At 50.2% G+C, this 17,455-nt stretch overlaps 1 long non-coding RNA gene across 1 annotated transcript; it reads left to right on the forward strand.

Moving 5' to 3' along the window:
- Window positions 1-4,185: 4,185 nt before the first annotated feature.
- On the forward strand, window positions 4,186-6,214 carry LOC138919073 (uncharacterized). Its single transcript, XR_011428980.1, has 2 exons — window positions 4,186-4,303; window positions 5,219-6,214. It is a non-coding gene; the product is annotated as an uncharacterized lncRNA (long non-coding RNA).
- The last annotated feature ends 11,241 nt before the right edge of the window (window positions 6,215-17,455 follow it).

Consider the following 17,455-nt stretch of genomic DNA (forward strand, 5'->3'; position numbering starts at 1 on the left):
TTCTGGGGGAGGAACGGGTTCAGGAATGGAGGGTCTGGAATCCAGTGTTCTGTTTTGGACCTGTTAGGACTGAGATGCCACTGAAGGGCACCAGGCAGGCGAATGTTCTGGACTCAGGGTAACACACAGAGAGACAAACCCAGGAATATGCTCTGCCTTCAACAAGTAGCCTCCTCCCTTGTCTCTGGCCAACATGAAGAATCTCTCATGAAATGCTTGGATTCTGAAATAATCTCAGTGATACAATCTGGTGCACTGACTAGGAGCTGATACTGAGAATCCACGTGAATCCCAGGATGTCACAAACTGTGACCCACTCAAAACGTTTAGGCCTAACTGGTTTTCTATTTCGACTCATATTTATCCTAAGGGAAAGCTCTCTCCACCAAAGCTGCAGTCGTAAAATAATAAAGTCCCCCTCTATGAAATAATTTCCCATTATTAGCTTGATTTAGTAAACATTGGCTCTAACAGATAATACCGTCCATGGTCAGTGGACTTCTGTTTACACGGAGAGCTTGTGCCCGGTTGGAGATCCCTCAGGCACACTCTGAGATTCAGTTCCAGGTTTTGAAAAGGTCTCTCTGAAAACACTTTCAAAAGGACCAATTTGTAGAAAAGTCTTTCAAAACACTTTGGACTACCACTATTTCCATTTGCAGCTCATCGACTTCTTTGATGGCCAGCGGTATTCTTTCTTGGCCTTCTTACTGCTCCTTCATTACTTTGTGCAAGTCTTACTTAATCATTAATTCCCAAATGAGTCTTCACTGCCCTGTGGATTTTAATGAGAGCTGGGTTTTAGCCACATTACTGTACGTGTGGTGGGGGCGGAGGGCAGCAATGGCAATTGCAAAATAAAATGTACCATAAAGTGGTACAGTTCGCGACTGAGGCCTGTCGTTGAAAAATAAACGCCTGTTACATAGAATCACAGAAATTGAGAGTTGGAGGCCAAAGCAAGTCATTCGTAGGTAGACCGACAGCGCCTCTAGCGGCAGAAAGGCGATGGCGGCGGTGGCGGAGATCCAGAGAAGCTTCTGAACTTTTAAAAAGGCACCTGCTGGGTCAGTGCTCATTATGCAAAAAGAAAGGATCCACGGGTGCCCAATTTTAAGGAGATACAACTCGGGAAAATTTAGATCTATAAAATAGCTATAATAGCCACACTTTAGTTTAATTTCGAAATGAGCTGTCGCTTTACACAAGGCTGATTTGACTTTATAGGTGAGAAACTGATGGCGTGGAGGGAGGCGTGAAAAATCTGCTAAATTTGGCCGCCACAGACAACTAGGGAGCAATTCGGAATTTAAAAAAGAGAAAGAAAAACTAAAGAAGTCGACCAAAGTGTCTATTTTACAAATAGAGAGCGTGGAACACACCTGGCATACCTGCGAAGAAGGGGACTGCTCACCTGCGTGGCTACTGCGCGTCCCCCAGGTGTATCTCTGGGGGAGACAGGGGTGGAAAGGAAACTTCCAGAGGGCCGACCCAGAGCCTGGGGGGCGGGGCGTTCACTCAGGGACAGGGTCAGTAAGATGACCCGAGGAGCATCAGCCAGGGCAACACTATAACTGTCAAGACATAGACAGACACCCTAGCGAATGACCCCCAGGGGGAGGGTTGGGAGGCGATGGGGCAGCAGCCTCGAGGCTGTGCCATCCGGCTACCCGCAGGCAGCTTCTGGGCCCGACCCAAGCGCTCCTTCTCCCGCCGGGAATTGGCATCTGGTGGGGGGCTGTCCCCTCCGCCAGGAGCCTCAGGACCCCCAGCTGCGCCCCAGTGCGCCCCCTCGCGGGGCAGCCCCGCCACTTGGCGTCGCCCCAGTGCTGCGAGTGGTGCCCCTCGGGGCGAGGTCCCCAGCAGCGGCCGATCCCGGGCGGCGGGCGGGAGAGGAGAGCTGGGCGCCGGCGGGGAGCCGCCTGGGCTCGGCGACTTACCTCGGGCGGCGCGCTCGCTGCCCTCGTCCCTGGCCTTCAGTGCCGCAGCTTGCGGGCGGGGAGCGGGCGTGGGACCGAGGGATTCCCTGCTGCAGGGAGTCAACTCCAACCGCTCCGCAGCCCCGCCGCCGGTGAGCTCGTCTACGCCGTCATTTTTTCAAAGCTTTCCCCCGTGTGCGCGCGCGCTGTGCTGGCAGGAGCCAGCCTGAGCCTTAGGCCGGGAGGAGGAAGATCCCTGGTGAGAGAAGGAGGTCAGTGGTCTGGATCCCCGGCCAACAGTCACCGGCCTCATTACCAGGGGCAAACGATCGTCTCCCCCGCACCCAGCTGCCGGCGACGTCCCGCGGGCTCTAGAGAGGGCACATGGTCGCGCCCGGGGCGGCTGGGGGCGGGGCTCCCTGGGTCGGCGCGCCCAGCGTCGCAGACGTGGCTTGGTAGCGGCGCGGGCGCCCGGAGCGCTCGCATCCCACCCCGGAGGATGCGGCCGCGGGGGCGGGCGCCGGCTGCCAGCGGCACGGTCCGCGGCCCGGCCCAGCTTCCCAGTCGGAGGCGGGGAGCGGTGGCTCGCGGATCCCTCCCCCACTCCCGGCGAACCTGCAGGAGGCGGGTGGCGGGTCTGAGAAGCGGTCCACCGCCCACGTCTCAAAACCGACCCCGACGGCGGCGGCCTGAGGAATCAGCCTGGACTCAGGGGCGGGCGGCTCCGGGCGTTCGGTTCTGACGCAGTGCTTCAGGTTTCCGGGGGCGGGTTGACTCCCGTTTCCTTCCCATGGCCTGGACCCAGGAAAGAGCGCATGGCGATGTTTCCCAAACTTGCCTGATCCAGAGAAGCATCTGGGTTTGTGTGTGAGCAATACAGATTCCCGGGCGCCCTCCCACGCCCTTGGAATGGGACTCTCCAGGCCGGGGACCCAGGGGACCGCTGGGGGTGGGGGTGGGGGTGGGCAGCATGCCGCGCGTGGAGGGCCCTGCCCTCAATCCTGGCTCCTGGCGTCCCCGCCTCCTCCACTGCAGCCTCCCTGAGCTGTGAAGTCAGGACTCCAGTGCCCTCTGGGGACCATCCGGAGCTCAGCGAGGGGGTTACGCAGACTCAAGGGGCTGGCTGGCTGTATCAAGGGGGGCTGCGACCCACCTTGGGGGGCTATGGCGATCCCCAACCTTGGCGACTTATTAGAAGGAAGCGCGTTGAGATAAAACCACCCCACCCAGATTAATTAACTCGGAATCCCTGCAAATGGGCAGAGCCTGAGTCAAAGCCCCAGGTGCTTCCACTGTGCAGGCAGGCCAGAGGACCAAGCGCCCCGCCGCAGCCTGTCCTGTGCCCTCCCACCCAGTCTCAGGGGCCAAGAGCCCGCAGTTGAGGAAACCCCCTCCCTCACCATTCCTTCCTACTGGAAAGTGGCTGTTGCTCCATCTGCCTCCTGCCCCCACGTGTCTGCAGTGCCCAGGAACCCTCAACCCTCTCAATAAGGCGCAGGCCTTCTTCACAAACCAAAAGCGGGACCCACTGGCCCAGAGGCCCCCGTCAGTGCCAGGGCATCTCAACACTCCTGGAAGCAAGGCTAGGGTCCAGCCCCAGCTTCAGTCCAGCCCTGCCACATACCCGCTCTGCACAGCCTTTCCTTGTTCATTCGTTTGCTCCATCAGCAATTAGCAACGCTGTGTTAGGGGCTTGAGAAACCCGACTAATGAGAACCCCCGCTTGCCTCAGAGACTTTTCTGTCTGGTAGGACAGACTGACAAATCAGGACTATCAAACGAACCGTGTGAGCTGGCTACTTAAACTTTCTAATAAGCATTCGATTGTTTGTTAACTGCTACATCAATTATTATGTACTTCAAATAATCGTAGGATTGTGCTAAAGTGCTTCCCATGCATTATTTCATTTTAAAATCCTGACTATCCTAATGAGAACCTGCAGCACAGAGAGGTTAAGTAGCTTTCCCATAGTCACACAGCTAGGAGGTACGTCAGAGCCCCCACCAGAGCTGTCTGCAGACACAGCCTGTGTGTTTCTGACTGCCAGACTTCGAGGACACATCTGTTAGGGGAAAGTAAGAGGCAAACCTTCCAGGGGGCTGTGAGCATGGAAGGCTGATGTGACGCCTGAGCTATGGTGAGAATTCCCGCCCTGGCGTTTGCAGTGGCGATTCTCCCTAGGAAGGGTGGCCTGAGAAGGACAGTTTCACTGGGACTGGGGCGGTTCTGATCCCTGTGTTCCAGAGAACTTTCAGAAACGCTGCTCCTGAAACTTAAACACTGTTTCCTTTGAAGTCAAGGGGACGGACCAGCTTGGGGACAGTCCAGCTCCGGCCCCTTGAATCCTCCTGACTGGTCACCTTGTCCGCTCGTAATGGACCTGGTAGGTGCTGGGCATTACACACTTTCCCTCCTAAAGACCCACTTCTTTTCCATCTTTAATATCCAGCTGCTAGCCTTGACTGTAGGAGTCCAATTTTCTTTTTTTAAACCTGGAAGTTGCAGAGCTCTTTCCAAGGGGCTAAATGTGCCCCAGCACTGACCTTGGTTTGTTCCTGATGGAATGAAACAGAAGAGCCAGTGCAAGGGGAAGAGGACAGGAAGGGAAATCCACCCGCAAGCCCTGGTTCCTCAGCCTTCTAGTCCCCGTCTCCGTGCAGCAGGGAGCCCGGGCTGGCGCTATGTCCATGAGGACTCCACGCTCCTCAGTAACAGCCAGCGGGGCCGAGAGCAGACCTCCCCTGGGGCAGATGGTGGGCCCCTGCGTGGGAACCACCTCCTCGCTCACAGTAAGTGAGAGCCGGCATGGCATTCGGCCCTGGACTGGTAGGTGACGGTATGGGTCGGAGGCCAGGATCTGCTCCCTGAAATCTCAGATAGGTGGCTCCTTGTCCCTTCCTCTCCAGAACTGCCCTGTGCCTGTGTGCTATTTTGTTCAACAGCCTGGGCATTCACCACGAACAGGGCACTGATCTCTTACCCAAGCTCACATTTGGCTCCATCTGCTTTGAGTACCAGCAGGTGGAAAATGGAGGCCGATTTTCCTAAGCCAGGATTTTACAGGCAGCCGATGCTGATCTCTGTGTAAGTGAAGGGCCGGCCTCCTTGTAGCTCCACCTGTTGATGGAGCTTCAGACATGGGCTCCCAGAACAGCTTTGACCTCTCCAAGCACAGCTCCCAAGGCTTGCTGCAAAAGGAAATGGACAACCCCCCATGATTACCATTTTGGAAATCGTGTCAATTCCATCTGTTGGGGAGATTGAGGCTCCTGATCCTCGCACCCGCTTCTTTTCCCAGATCTTCTCCCTTCAAGAATCCATGCCTTCACCTCCTCAGAAACCTGCTCCTGAGAGCCTCCTCTGGGCCGATTAACCCCTCTTGGCTCTGACACCTCCGTTACCACACAGCACAGACTCGGTACTTATGTGGCCCATCCAGATGCCAAAGTAAACATGTTCCTGGGGGGATCAGGAACTCGTGGATGCTCTCGGTCAGGAGGGACACGAGAGGTCGCTTAGGCTAAATCCTCCCCATCTCTACTTATCTGTGTCACCTGCCGATTGACCATCCCACTTCCCCTTATATACATACCGTGATGGGGAACTCATTACCTCCCAAGAGAGCCCATCTTTGAAGTACCCCAAGTGACTGAAAACCCCAGGGAGGAGCGGAGAGCCAGCGTGGCCAGAACAGCAGCTTCTGAGACAGCCCTCCTGGCTGCACACGCCCGTGCTTTCCCGGGGTTCCCTGGGGCAGGCTGAATGAAAAGGCAGCGCTCGGAGAAAGGCAGACAGGAACTCACGACAATGGCCAAACACTTGAAGACTGTGTTTCATTCCACAAGGAAAGCTTCACCTCCGTGCCTCTTAGTGTGGGCTGGGCTCAGTGGCTTGTTCTAATGAAGGAAAAGTGGCCACAGTGGCAGTGCATGAGTCTGAGACGAGATCAGGACAGGCCTAAGGGACTCGGGTCACTGTCTCTGGGGACACCAGCAGCCCTGTGGTGAGGACACTCAAGCAGCCCCGTGGGGAAGAACTGAGGGAGAAGCCGAGGTCTCTTGCCAAGGAGCCCCGAGAGTGCGTCAGCTCGGAAGTGGACCTCCCAGCCACAGTCAAGCTTTCAGATGGTGGCAGCCAGGGCAGTGTCTGACGGAGGCCGACGGTCTGGCTAAGCCGCTCCCGCATTCCCCACCCACGGAACCTGCAGGACATCATGAATGTGGCTTTGAGCCACTAATATGGGGAAGTGACTTGTTAAGCAGCAATAGATAACTAATACACATTTGATAAAACAGATGTTCCTTTTCTGTATTTTCTTCTAGCTTCCAAGGATTCCTGAAGAATTTCAATACCGAGGGCACCTCCCTCTTATCTTTGAGCTTTGAATATGAGTGATAGATTGTGTGGCCATAGGTGGCAGTTTTGTTCTAGTGTGATTATCAACAGCACCCCTCCTTCACTATCACAAGTGTCCTGGTTACTAACAAACTGCACTGTTATCCTGTCTGTGGGTAAATACGTCTCCTACGTGGTGTTTTGGGGGCGGGGGGAGGCAGGCCCTCAGGCTTGGTTCTGTGTCTTGACTCGGTTCCTTCCGTGAGCAATGGGTGGCTGAGGGACTGAACTCCCAGTGGTGGACAGTACACGTGAGCCCGGTAGCAGCCATAGCCAGCAGAGCAGAGCTGCCCGGGAGCTGGAGCCTCCCAGGGTTCTCTGAGTATCTTCACTGTGCCGGGAACCACACACACCGATCAGACCAAACTGCCACTTGCGGAAGGTGTAAGACACTTCCTACCAGCTGCCAAAGAACCTGCAGGCGCCTGCTGTTGGCTGTATCTCGAACACAGCAAAGAGAAAACGGGATTAAAGTCAGGCTTGTTCTTGGATCGGGAGCCCCACCAGGGGAAGCACAGATGCTCCCATGGTCCAGGCTGGCCACACCCTTGTCAGGTTTCTGCTCTGAAGAGATGCCAGGCTCCAGGCGCCAGGAGAGCTGGGATTGGTGGGTCTCTGGAGACAAGCCAGGGCCTCATATCTAGTCTCCAGCAGGCTGCCCCCAGGGAGAGGGGACAACCGTACTTGACAGCTCCTCCAGGGCAGGCCCTTCCAAGAGATACAGACATTTGGGAAACTCCTTCTTTACCTGATCTCTCTCGTGGCAAGTTAGGCCATTTGCCTGTTATTCTGTGCTCTTGAAATTGGGAAATAACTGGACCCCGGCCCCTCTTCATGAATGTGAACGCCGTTCCCATTTCCTCTTTGCTGTTTTAGGCAAATCAGCCCCGGTTTCGTTAACTTGCCTCGTGGGTCCTCTTCTCACTCCCTGGATCATGTTTTGCTCTCCTTTGGCTCCACTCCAGTCCCTTGATTTCTCTTAGACTGTGGAGGCCCAGTGTGGCCGTGCAGCTCCGAGAAGGGTCTGCAGGAGGCCGTGGGAAGCAGCGGCTGGTTTGTTGCGTCTGTTTGTTGGTGGTGGGTCTCTGTGCGGTGGAGACTTGGAACTCCTCTTCAGAGGCTGGACTGGCTTCCCCTGTGGGGGTAAAGGAGCAGTTCCCAGTGGGTCTGCGGAGGCCGACTCCTCTGACATGGGTGTGTTGGGCCCCCAAGCCTCGCTACACAGCCTTGCTTGTGGCGTGCTCGGCCTTACTCCTTCACGGGAGTTATTCCAGCCCGCTTCCTGGGTCTCAGTGTTCTGTGCTGCTCTGATGAGCACTTTCACACAGAGCCCCTTTCTCCCGTTAACTCCTCGATGGACTTGGGCAGAAAAGCCAACTCAAGTTCCCAGGGCCTGGGGGTCCTTTGTTCTTCCTCCTGCACTGAGCTCTGGTCTAGGATCTGATGTAGCTTTAAATTTGTAGCAATTACCAAGCATCTGACACTTTTTCTCACCACCGCATCCTGACCAGCAGCATCCCAATGCCATAAGCCTCCAAATCCTCTCAGTGGGAACGTCCCCCACTGCCTCCCTGGCATAGACCCTGCCAGCATTCCTTTCCCTACTCTCAACAGTACTCATCACAGGCCCTCTTCCAATGACCCACCGGTCCTGTGACAGGGCATAGCTTTGAGCCTGCCTACAATAATCCTCACAGACAGCCTCCATCCTGCCTCGGATCTCTCTGCCCCAGGCCTCCAGGATCTCATCAGCTCCCACCGAATCCTGTTCATTACTCTTCTTTAAGGAACAAATGGAGGCTCTGAAAAGTGACCCGCCCATGAATGCATTACTTGATAGCAGGACAGCTGGGGTTGGAAGCTGGGTCTGTCTGGTTCCAAGGATCTCCGTTCCATTCCCCCCTGCTGATGCTGGCCCCAAACCCAAGTCACACCTGCCCCTTCCTTTCTCTCTCTCTCAACCAGGCCCTTCTGATTGGGTGTCACGTCCTGTCCATTCCACCTCAGAAATCCCTCCTGAGTCTGCACCCCTCAGCCCTGCCCCCCAATCCCAGGGCTGGGAATCCTGGGGCCTCCTCTTGGTGATAGTCACAGGCTCCTGAAGCTTGTTTTTCTGTCAGTCCAACTACTGCTACTGCAAGAGCACTTTTAAAATGAAAATCTGACAAAGCCTCACTGAATCCCTGTTGTCTCCACTGACATATTGAATGTCCTTCAGAGACATATGAGGTATGTGGGACCTGACCACAGCCAGCGTTCAAGCTGTGTCTCTCTCCCACCCCGATACACAGCCCCTCCTTTAGCCATCTGGGACAACTCGACATGCAAAAGTGTTGAACATTCCTGGTTTTCCACAGGCTTCTCCCGATGTCAGAATGCCCTCTACTTCTTTCCACCAGCTGATCCACCCTTCAGGGCCCAGAGTGGGGCCATTTCCTCTGTGTTGTCTTTTCTATGACTCCAGGCAAATTGGAGACTTCCTTCTTTTGCTTGCACACTTCTGTGTATCCACTGCTAGTGTCAGGCTCCACACTCTGCACTCTAATTATTGTTGTGTGAGCCTGTCTGCCTCGCTAGACAGGGAGTCCCTGGTGGCAAGGCCCCTTGACTTGCTCACGGTTATGTCTGCCGACCCATGCCTGGCCCAGAGCCTGGCAAAGAGAAGGGACAGCAATTTCTGGCTGAGCGTGTTCCCACTTGGGTCTCTAAGACTTCTCCTCTCTGTTCAGCTTTCCATTCCAGGCTCAAGAACAGTGATTCCGTGCGTGTGTGTTTGTGCTGAGGTGGAAGAGGATACGTAGACAATACTTCATTCCTCTCCCTGACCATTCTCCCAATAACCTCCATAATTGTTCCAACTAAGGCCTATCACCATTGCAAATGAAGTTAGAACTGGTTTCCACAGAGCTAGCAATCTGTACTAGGACATGTTTTATTTTCAATCTTTGACTTTTAACTAAGTCTGTTACATCTGATACTATTTTTAACTTGAATGGAATAAAATAAAACTCTTTTAAAACTCTGAACAATCTCTAACTGTGTTTTGTTCTGGGAATCAGACAATGGATGAGCATTGTGGTGACTGGGAGATATTACCAACAATGGGAAAAATAAGTAAGCATGAGTGAGAATCATCTGAAACCAGAAGTGTGGGCTGGTACTTACTCAGAAAGTCACATGGAAGGGACTGGGTCACAAAATCAAATTTGAAGGTTTTTTAAAAATTATCATCTCATGTACTAGAGAACCCCTTGCACCTGGTAGAGTGCCAAGTAATGTGACAAAATCTAATCATGGGAAATCAAAACCCTGTCCCCTCAGGAAAATGCTGTCTCTCTTGGGGGCAGGATGCAGACAGTCTTCTGTGCCGTGTGGACAAATGACCCACCGTGGTGAGCAAGCAATGAGGCAGCAAAGAGGAGACTGTTGAAGTCGGGTGGAAGCCGTGCCTGCAGCCCGAGCCGCTAAGGCACACTTCCAGCAGCCCAGGGAGCTGCAGCCTCGCTCTGGCTGGGCTGACGTGGAATTGGATTCCATGTCCCATGCCACTGCGTTGGAACACCAGCAGCAGTACCCAAAAGTGTGGTTTTGCTGTTCAAAACCAGCCACTGCTTCACCTGCCCGTGGAAGGAAGAACGTGCCCTGCGTCTTCATCCCTGAGCAGCATGTTGTCCCCTACCCCATGTTGAGCTTCCTAATGACCATCAGGCTTACATCTGCCAGTGTGGGCCCAATGGTGACCAGCAACACGATCTCCATCCTAGAGGTGACCATCCTGGGGAGAGAAGATGCATGCAGTCAGCGCTGAGACAATAGAGCATCTGTGTCACCCCCCAAATTGGTCCCTTAGTCCTTAAGAGAACAGACGCCAGCAGTCTCAGCACAAATTCTTTTACAGCTGAACCCCGCTTCCTTCTGGTGCTTATACTTATGGCAATTGACCTATTTCACGCTTCTTTCACCGACTTACGTTTGAGTTCTATTTTGGGAAGTGACACAAAAATCTCTTGTATCCTTGCAAAAGAGGAAGAGGAAGAAATACACACAGGCACACACATACACGCTCCCCAGAATTCTAGGCTGTAGTAATAGTCTACAAAGGAGCATTTGTTTTCTGTCACCAAAAAACCTTGTCAGAAAGCACTTAAAAAGTGTCAACAGTCCTTTCAGAAATAAAACATATATATGTTAACTTATTAGATGCTTATCTGGTAAGATGTCTGCGGAGTAATGTCAATACCTGTTGGTGGAAAGTCCCATCTCAGAAACAGGGCCAGACAGTGATGGATGAGTCCCTGCAGGTTCAGATGCCAAGGGCCCTCAGAAAGCCCCCCACTGTGGTGGTGTTGGTGCCCTCCACGGATGCCCACTCCCAGGGCACCCTGTGCACAGCAGAGGGGAGCCCTGCCTGGGGCCGTTGTGCTACCCTCTCACCTTCTGGCACTGTGTCAGACCATGCTTCATGGCTAGCCACAGGGTTTCCTCTACGTAGTGTCACTTTAATCAGAGGTTGGATATCAGAGTACTGACCTGACAATGAGCCACTGGAATAAAAACTACATACCTGAGTATACAAGACAATTACATTCCGGGTGGCAGATGACCAGACACCCAGTTCCCAAGTGCTATCTTAGGCCTGACAGCACTGACACTATGACAATGGCAGTGCCCATTTGTTGAGTATATATTACAGTCCAAACACCTCACATATATTGTTTATAAACTTCCCTATTCCCTGTGAGGGATATTTTAGCTTACCATTTTAAAAACGAAAAACTACGCCTCAGTGATATTAAATAAATTACTCAAGACACCCCAACTACTAAGTAGCAAACCCAAACTAGGACTCGCACCCAGGTCTGCCTAATTCCAGAGACTGCATTTTCTTCCCCTAAACCAAATTGCCTCTTATAAAAGCAGATTCCTCCCAGATTTGGACTTAAATCCTGTGATCATCCCACTGCCAGTAAAGCATTTGGTTTCTTTCCCTTATCGCCTATAAGATGAGAGCACTCTTTAACCTTGGTAGATTTTTAAGGCAATTAAAAATGGAAAGACATTAAAAATGATATGGCATCCTGGATCAGATCCTGGAAACAGGGCATTAGTGGAAAAACTAGTGAACTCCGAATGGAGTCTGGCATTTAGTTAATAGTAATTTACCGATGTTAGTGTCCTGGCTTGGACACATGGACCGTGTGATTTTAGACGTTGACAATAGGGGAAACTGGGCGAAGGGTATGCGAGAACTCTCTGTGCTATCTCTGTCACTTTTCTGTAAATCTGAAGTGATTCCAAAATTTAAAAGTTTACCTTTTTAAAAAAGGGACACCTAAATAAATAAAAGGACAAAAATGGAAATGTGGTAATCCTCCTGTGGTTCCTGAGTCTCAAGATTTGCACAAGTAGATTTATCATAAGCTGAAGAGACAGGAGGACTAACAATTTCTACTTGTACATCAATGCATTGGGATTAATATACTTATTTAACAAATTTACTTAAAAACACTACCAAATGCGTTGTTGTTTTTTGTCCTTGTTTATTTTATTAATCGACGAATGCCGAGTGGAACTACTATCCAATGTAAACATTTGTTTTCTAAATGAAAAGATAAGCCATAAATATTTTTAAATGATTCCATATAAGGGGAAGAAGGGATCGTGACAAGGAGGAAGGAAGAGGCTAGACTCCACTGAATATACTTTGTAGGTGTGATTTTGAAACCATGAATGTAGTCTTATACAAGTATAAAATGAAGTGAAATATTCAGGAAAGAAATCCCTAGAAGTCAAGAGCAAATTGAAATAAATAAACCTAGCCATCTACTGATTTGTGGCATGACCACAAAGACAGAAACTATTCCATGTGACTTTAAAATACTCATTTGACTGTACATCCTTAGTAAGACATACCCGAAGAACAGGAAGAACATACAAAAGAAAGAACAACTTAAAGGGTATTCACAATCGTGTTATTGACTCTATGGTTAGGGTTGTTCTTCTGAGACTTAAGATTGATGGGATCAAGTGAAATAGCTCCTGAATTTTAACCAGAAGCAGTCTGATCAACTCATTATACGTTGTATTTTAAAAAACGCTTTCCAGCTTTATGCACTAAAATGTCTGGAAACAATGACACACCCATCACTAGTGAAATCTTCTAGTGTCTAGATTGTGGACTCCAAGCACCATTTCTCATTAACTGCAACCAGGGCTCCTGGGAGAAATGGCTGCTTCCAGGTCTGGGACAAGCAATGTAGCAGGTGAGCATGAAAATCTTGTCGTATCCAAAGATAGGAAGCCATCAAAGATAACTCGAGTCTTGTCAAAAGGACCCAGGAGTTGACCTGACTAGGCTCCCATTAGTCAAAGATGGAGCAATTTGAGCATCAAAAGTAATAACAGTGACTTGAAAGACACCAAAATATTTGTACAGTCATGCATCACTTAACGACGGGATACGTTCTGAGAAATCCATCCTTAGCCAGTGTTGCCCTTGTGTGAACATCACTGAGTGTACTTACACTAACTTAGATGGGATAGCCTCCTTCACACCTAGGCTCTATGGTACTAATCTTTCAGGACCACCAACATATACATGGTCTGTCGTTGACCTAAACGTCATTATACCGGGCGTGACTGCATTCACGAATTCACTAGGATAGATTAAAAAAAAGGCAAACAGAAAACATCCCTTTGGTGGCTCAGGATGCCAGAGAACCAACACAATCTTTGGAAAATGGGTTAATGAAAAGAGAGATTCAAGCATTTATCCTGACTTCTGTAAGAACCCTACCTTAGGGTATTCAAACAGTTGACGAGAGAAAGTCCCTTATAGAAATGGGCCAGGTAATGAATGAAAAAGGATCCATGGAGTGAGGGCATAACCATTTTGCACCCCCTAATGAAACAACAGATCTAGGAATGGTCATTGGTGGCTACAAAGATCTCAAAGAGAGATGGCCAGACATGGTGCCTCCTGATGAAAGTCTACAAATTTGATGTCTGAATCTAGCTGAGTCAATTTTAACAAAATGCCTGAGGAGCAGAAAAACAGATTCAAAGTCTCCGTGGGGACACAGCTAGCTAACTCTGGACTGTAGGAAACTAGAGCAGTGCCACCAAACGTGCCTTCACAGACCAGCATCAGCGTGATTCGGGAGCTTGTTAGAAATGCACATTCTCAGGCCTTAGGTTATTGTTAATTTTTTAAGGTATGGCGGTGCTTTGGTGGTTCTATTTTACAAAGTCCTTTCTTTTAGTAATGTGTATTTAAATATTTGTGCATGAAATGATATCCTATTTGAGATTTGTCTCTACTAATTTTGGGGTGGGAAGTGGGAAAAGAGGTGGGGTTATAACAGAAACAAGATGAGCCATGACTTCATAATGATGGAGGCCGGGTGCTGGCTACATGGCAATTCTTTCTACTCCTCTGTTTTTAATACTCAGCCTTTCCATAATAAGATGGATTTTAAAAGAGTCTAATTCAGGCAAACAATGTAGCAAATATAACAAAATGTTAATTATTAAATGGGTTGATGGATGTATTAGGGTAGCTATTACCCTTTTCTCTCTACTTCTCCATGTGCTTGAAAAGGTTTCTACTTAAAACTAAAAAGACTTTCACTGGGAAAAACTGAAGTAGGTGCTCACGCTTCAAAACATGGGAGTCACTGTAGAAAACACTGACGTCTTTGCTGTAACAATTATTGATGAAAGTGTATGTGCAGACACCATATTACACAAATTCAGATGTGATTACCTTGTTGTTAACACCAGTGTTAATCAGCAGGAAATGAGGTCCAGGGAGCTGTCGCCCAGAGTCACAGGCTGTGCCTGCGGTCAGTCCCAAGCCGATCTCTACCTATCCTGTGATCTTCCTGGTACTGGAACATGTACATTTCAGAATCACATCATTTTTCCGGTTTATTGTTGATCATTCCTATGACTTGGGGATGCTTTCTGTGTTCTAGGATATCAAGTGATAACATTCTGTGCTGTGTGTTTGTTACTTGATTTTTGACTTTAAAATGTGTCATTGGGTTATAACATACATTCAGAGAATTGCGTGAATATGAAGTATGCAGCTGCACGAGTGTCACCTATGTCTTGTGGACAGGTTTCTGGAACCCCTCTCCCTGGCCCGATGGGTGAATCTAGCCCACAAACTGCATAGGCGTTAAGTCAGTCCGATAACACCCACGCTGTGCTGCGCAGGAGCCGTGCAGGCCGTCTTCAGCCTGTGTCACACGACCTTGCGTCCCCACGTCTCATGACTGAAGACGCCAGTTGCACCTCTGCAGAGCAGGAAGAGGTGAAGGGCAGCTCGCTCTCACCCTCCCCCGCTGCATTGCTTAGAGATTGTGGGAATAGTTAACGACCCTGGTCCTCGTCTCCCTCCACACGTAGATAACGTCAGCGTCTCTGAACTTGTTTGATGTGTGACTGAAGATGCTTGTTTATGTCACCCAGATGCACTGTATCCTTTGTGACATAGATGAAATCTAGTGGCAAGTTTTTTCCCTCTTCTCCTCTTCCCTGCACGTACACTGTTGGTAAAAGAGACAGAAGCTGCCCTTCACCTCACACCCTCGGAGCAGTCCCATCAGAGCACCCTGTGGAACTGGTTCTCGGGGTCCCACTCCTCACCCCGAGTATTGAATGAACTCCATCACTAATATCACCTGCAGCTTTCTCTCAGTTGACACTATGCAACCTGTGTACCACCTCCCGGGGCAGGATGTAGAATATTTCCCATGCCTCCACCCCTTGTGCCCCTCCCTTGTCACAACCCTCCTCCTGGGAAATGGCTATGCTGAGGTCTACCACCAGAGATAGAAGTAGGATCCTAGTGGGTGGTCTTTTCTGTCCTGCTCTTTCACTCATCATGATGTCTGGGAGAGTCACACTGTTGCTGCAGGTGGCAGGAGCTTATTGCTTTTTGTTGCTGTGTAGTATTCCATCATGTGAATATACTCAAGTTACTTATCTATCCTATTTGATGGAAAGTTGAGTTGTTTCCAGTTCTCCACTATTGTGAGTAGACTGGCGATGAACATTCCCATAAGAGTCATCTGGCAGATGTGTGCAGCCACGTGTCATGGAATAAACCCTGGGTGGAATTGCTCAGTCAGAGGAAACCAAACCATATGTTTACCTTTGGGAGGTCATGGGCAAAGCACTTCCAACAAGGTCCTCACAACTATGACTCCCGCCAGCAGCAAATGAGAGTCCCTGCTGCTTCATCTTCCCAGTGACACAGTTGTCACTGTCCTTGCCATTCTGCTATCAGCATTTAGGAACCTCCTCCAAACTGTCCAGTGTTCCTCTGCAGAGTCAGTGTGCCCTCCTGTGGCTCGCACAGCATCTTCTCCATCTCTGCCACAGCTCTTGCCATCTCTGGTGGAGCTTTGCTTCCTCTGTGTCTCCCCTCATTAGAATCTAACTCCCCAGGGGCAAGGGCGGTGCTTTCTTCTTCTTCTTGATATTCCAGGAGCTTACACAGGGCCAGGGACACAGTCCTGGCTCAATCAGAGTTTGATTCAATGAGTAAATGAATGAGTGGATGAATGAATGAATCAGTCAATTAATCAATATTCTGAAGAAATTAAAACCTACTTACCTGGCGGGACATGGTGCACATTTTATATAAACAACTAAGCTCTTTGGGCCACGCGAACCTCTCTCCAGAGCTGTACACACAGGGAGAATTTTTGGCCTGAAATTCAGAGAGCGCTCAGGGATGGGGAGAAGCTTTCATCTCCAAGGCCTCATTTGCACTGGGCCTGCAGCACAGAGCAGCAGGACTCGGTGCCAGGATGGGGCTGCCCAGGCTGTGCTGAGCTTGGATAGTGTGGATCCGCTTTGCAAAGCCCACCTCTTCCCCTCGAGCGACCGGATCCCCAGGATCCCAGGAAACAGCATGTGCACGCCCTTCCGTTTCTCAGTCGCTGCCGAGACCAGCAGGCTCCTCCGTGTGCCGGCTTGGTGGGCTACAAAGGCTACGCCCACCCTGGCCCCACCTCTGAGTTCAGGGATTCCCAGCCGTGACCTCGGGGTCTAGACGCACGTGCCCAGAGGAGAATGATCATGGAGATGCAGTTTTGGTCTCCTCTAATAGACAGGTCTGCCTGTCTATTATGTATAATTTATTATATTTTTATATATATAATATATAAATTATATAAATATAATTTACAAATTATATTTATATAATTTATATAATATATATAATTTATAATATATAGTAAAATATAATAATTTATATATAATATAAAGGCTGCCATTTGTATAATGGGAGATTGAGAGTGCCCTGCTGTGTTACAATAACCTGAGAGCCTGTGGAGACAATTCTAACCACCAACAATTCAAAGGCAAAGCCCATCGTTCAGGAAAACATTTGGTTTTCATTGAACTTCTGCATTGTGATTACCCCAGTGGACTGATATCTGCGACTTTTGTTATGAGCTGTTTAGGAGCATTTTGACATGTAGGGGGTGCTGCCGAATGGAAAACAAATGTTCAAAGAGATGAGCACTGAGAAAAGCAGAGTTCTGAGAGAGAGACCGTGGGCACTGGCATGAACGTCATTCTAGTCTCACCAGGGTTTCTTCAAGTCACACCAGCCTGGAGGTGAGAAGAGGCAGAATTCTTACTGCATTTATCTAAGGGTTTACTGCATTGTCTCTACTGGCTCCTGAGGGCACAAGACTCAGCCCTTTACTTCCAGGTGGCCCCTAGGACTGTCACATGTACAACTTGAGCAAACATCCTTGGCCTCCGTTGTGCCCCACTTCCCCTGGCCCTGCCCTCAGCCCCATCTCCCTGAAGCAGTGAACAAGGAAACGGCAGAAGTGCCCGATGCCCAGGGCTGAGCTCTGGCAGCATGCCCTGGGACAGGTGACCACAACCAGCCTGCCTGCTTTCCCAATGTCCCCTGGGAGTTTTAGTGAAGACAGCAGCTGTCAATTCAGCCTGAAATGTCTATCACAGTGGCATACTCTCATGCTTACTTCCCCTGTTCCCCCAAGGAAAGACGGTCCTGTGTGGCTGTCCTCATTTCTCCAGGCTGCTGGACCATTTCTGCCAGGCAAATTCCCAGCTTTGTGTTACAGGAGGAGAGGATGGGATGGGGACG

This window comes from Equus caballus, chromosome 19 (genome assembly GCF_041296265.1).
Source record: "Equus caballus isolate H_3958 breed thoroughbred chromosome 19, TB-T2T, whole genome shotgun sequence".
In the NCBI taxonomy this organism is placed as follows: domain Eukaryota; kingdom Metazoa; phylum Chordata; class Mammalia; order Perissodactyla; family Equidae; genus Equus; species Equus caballus.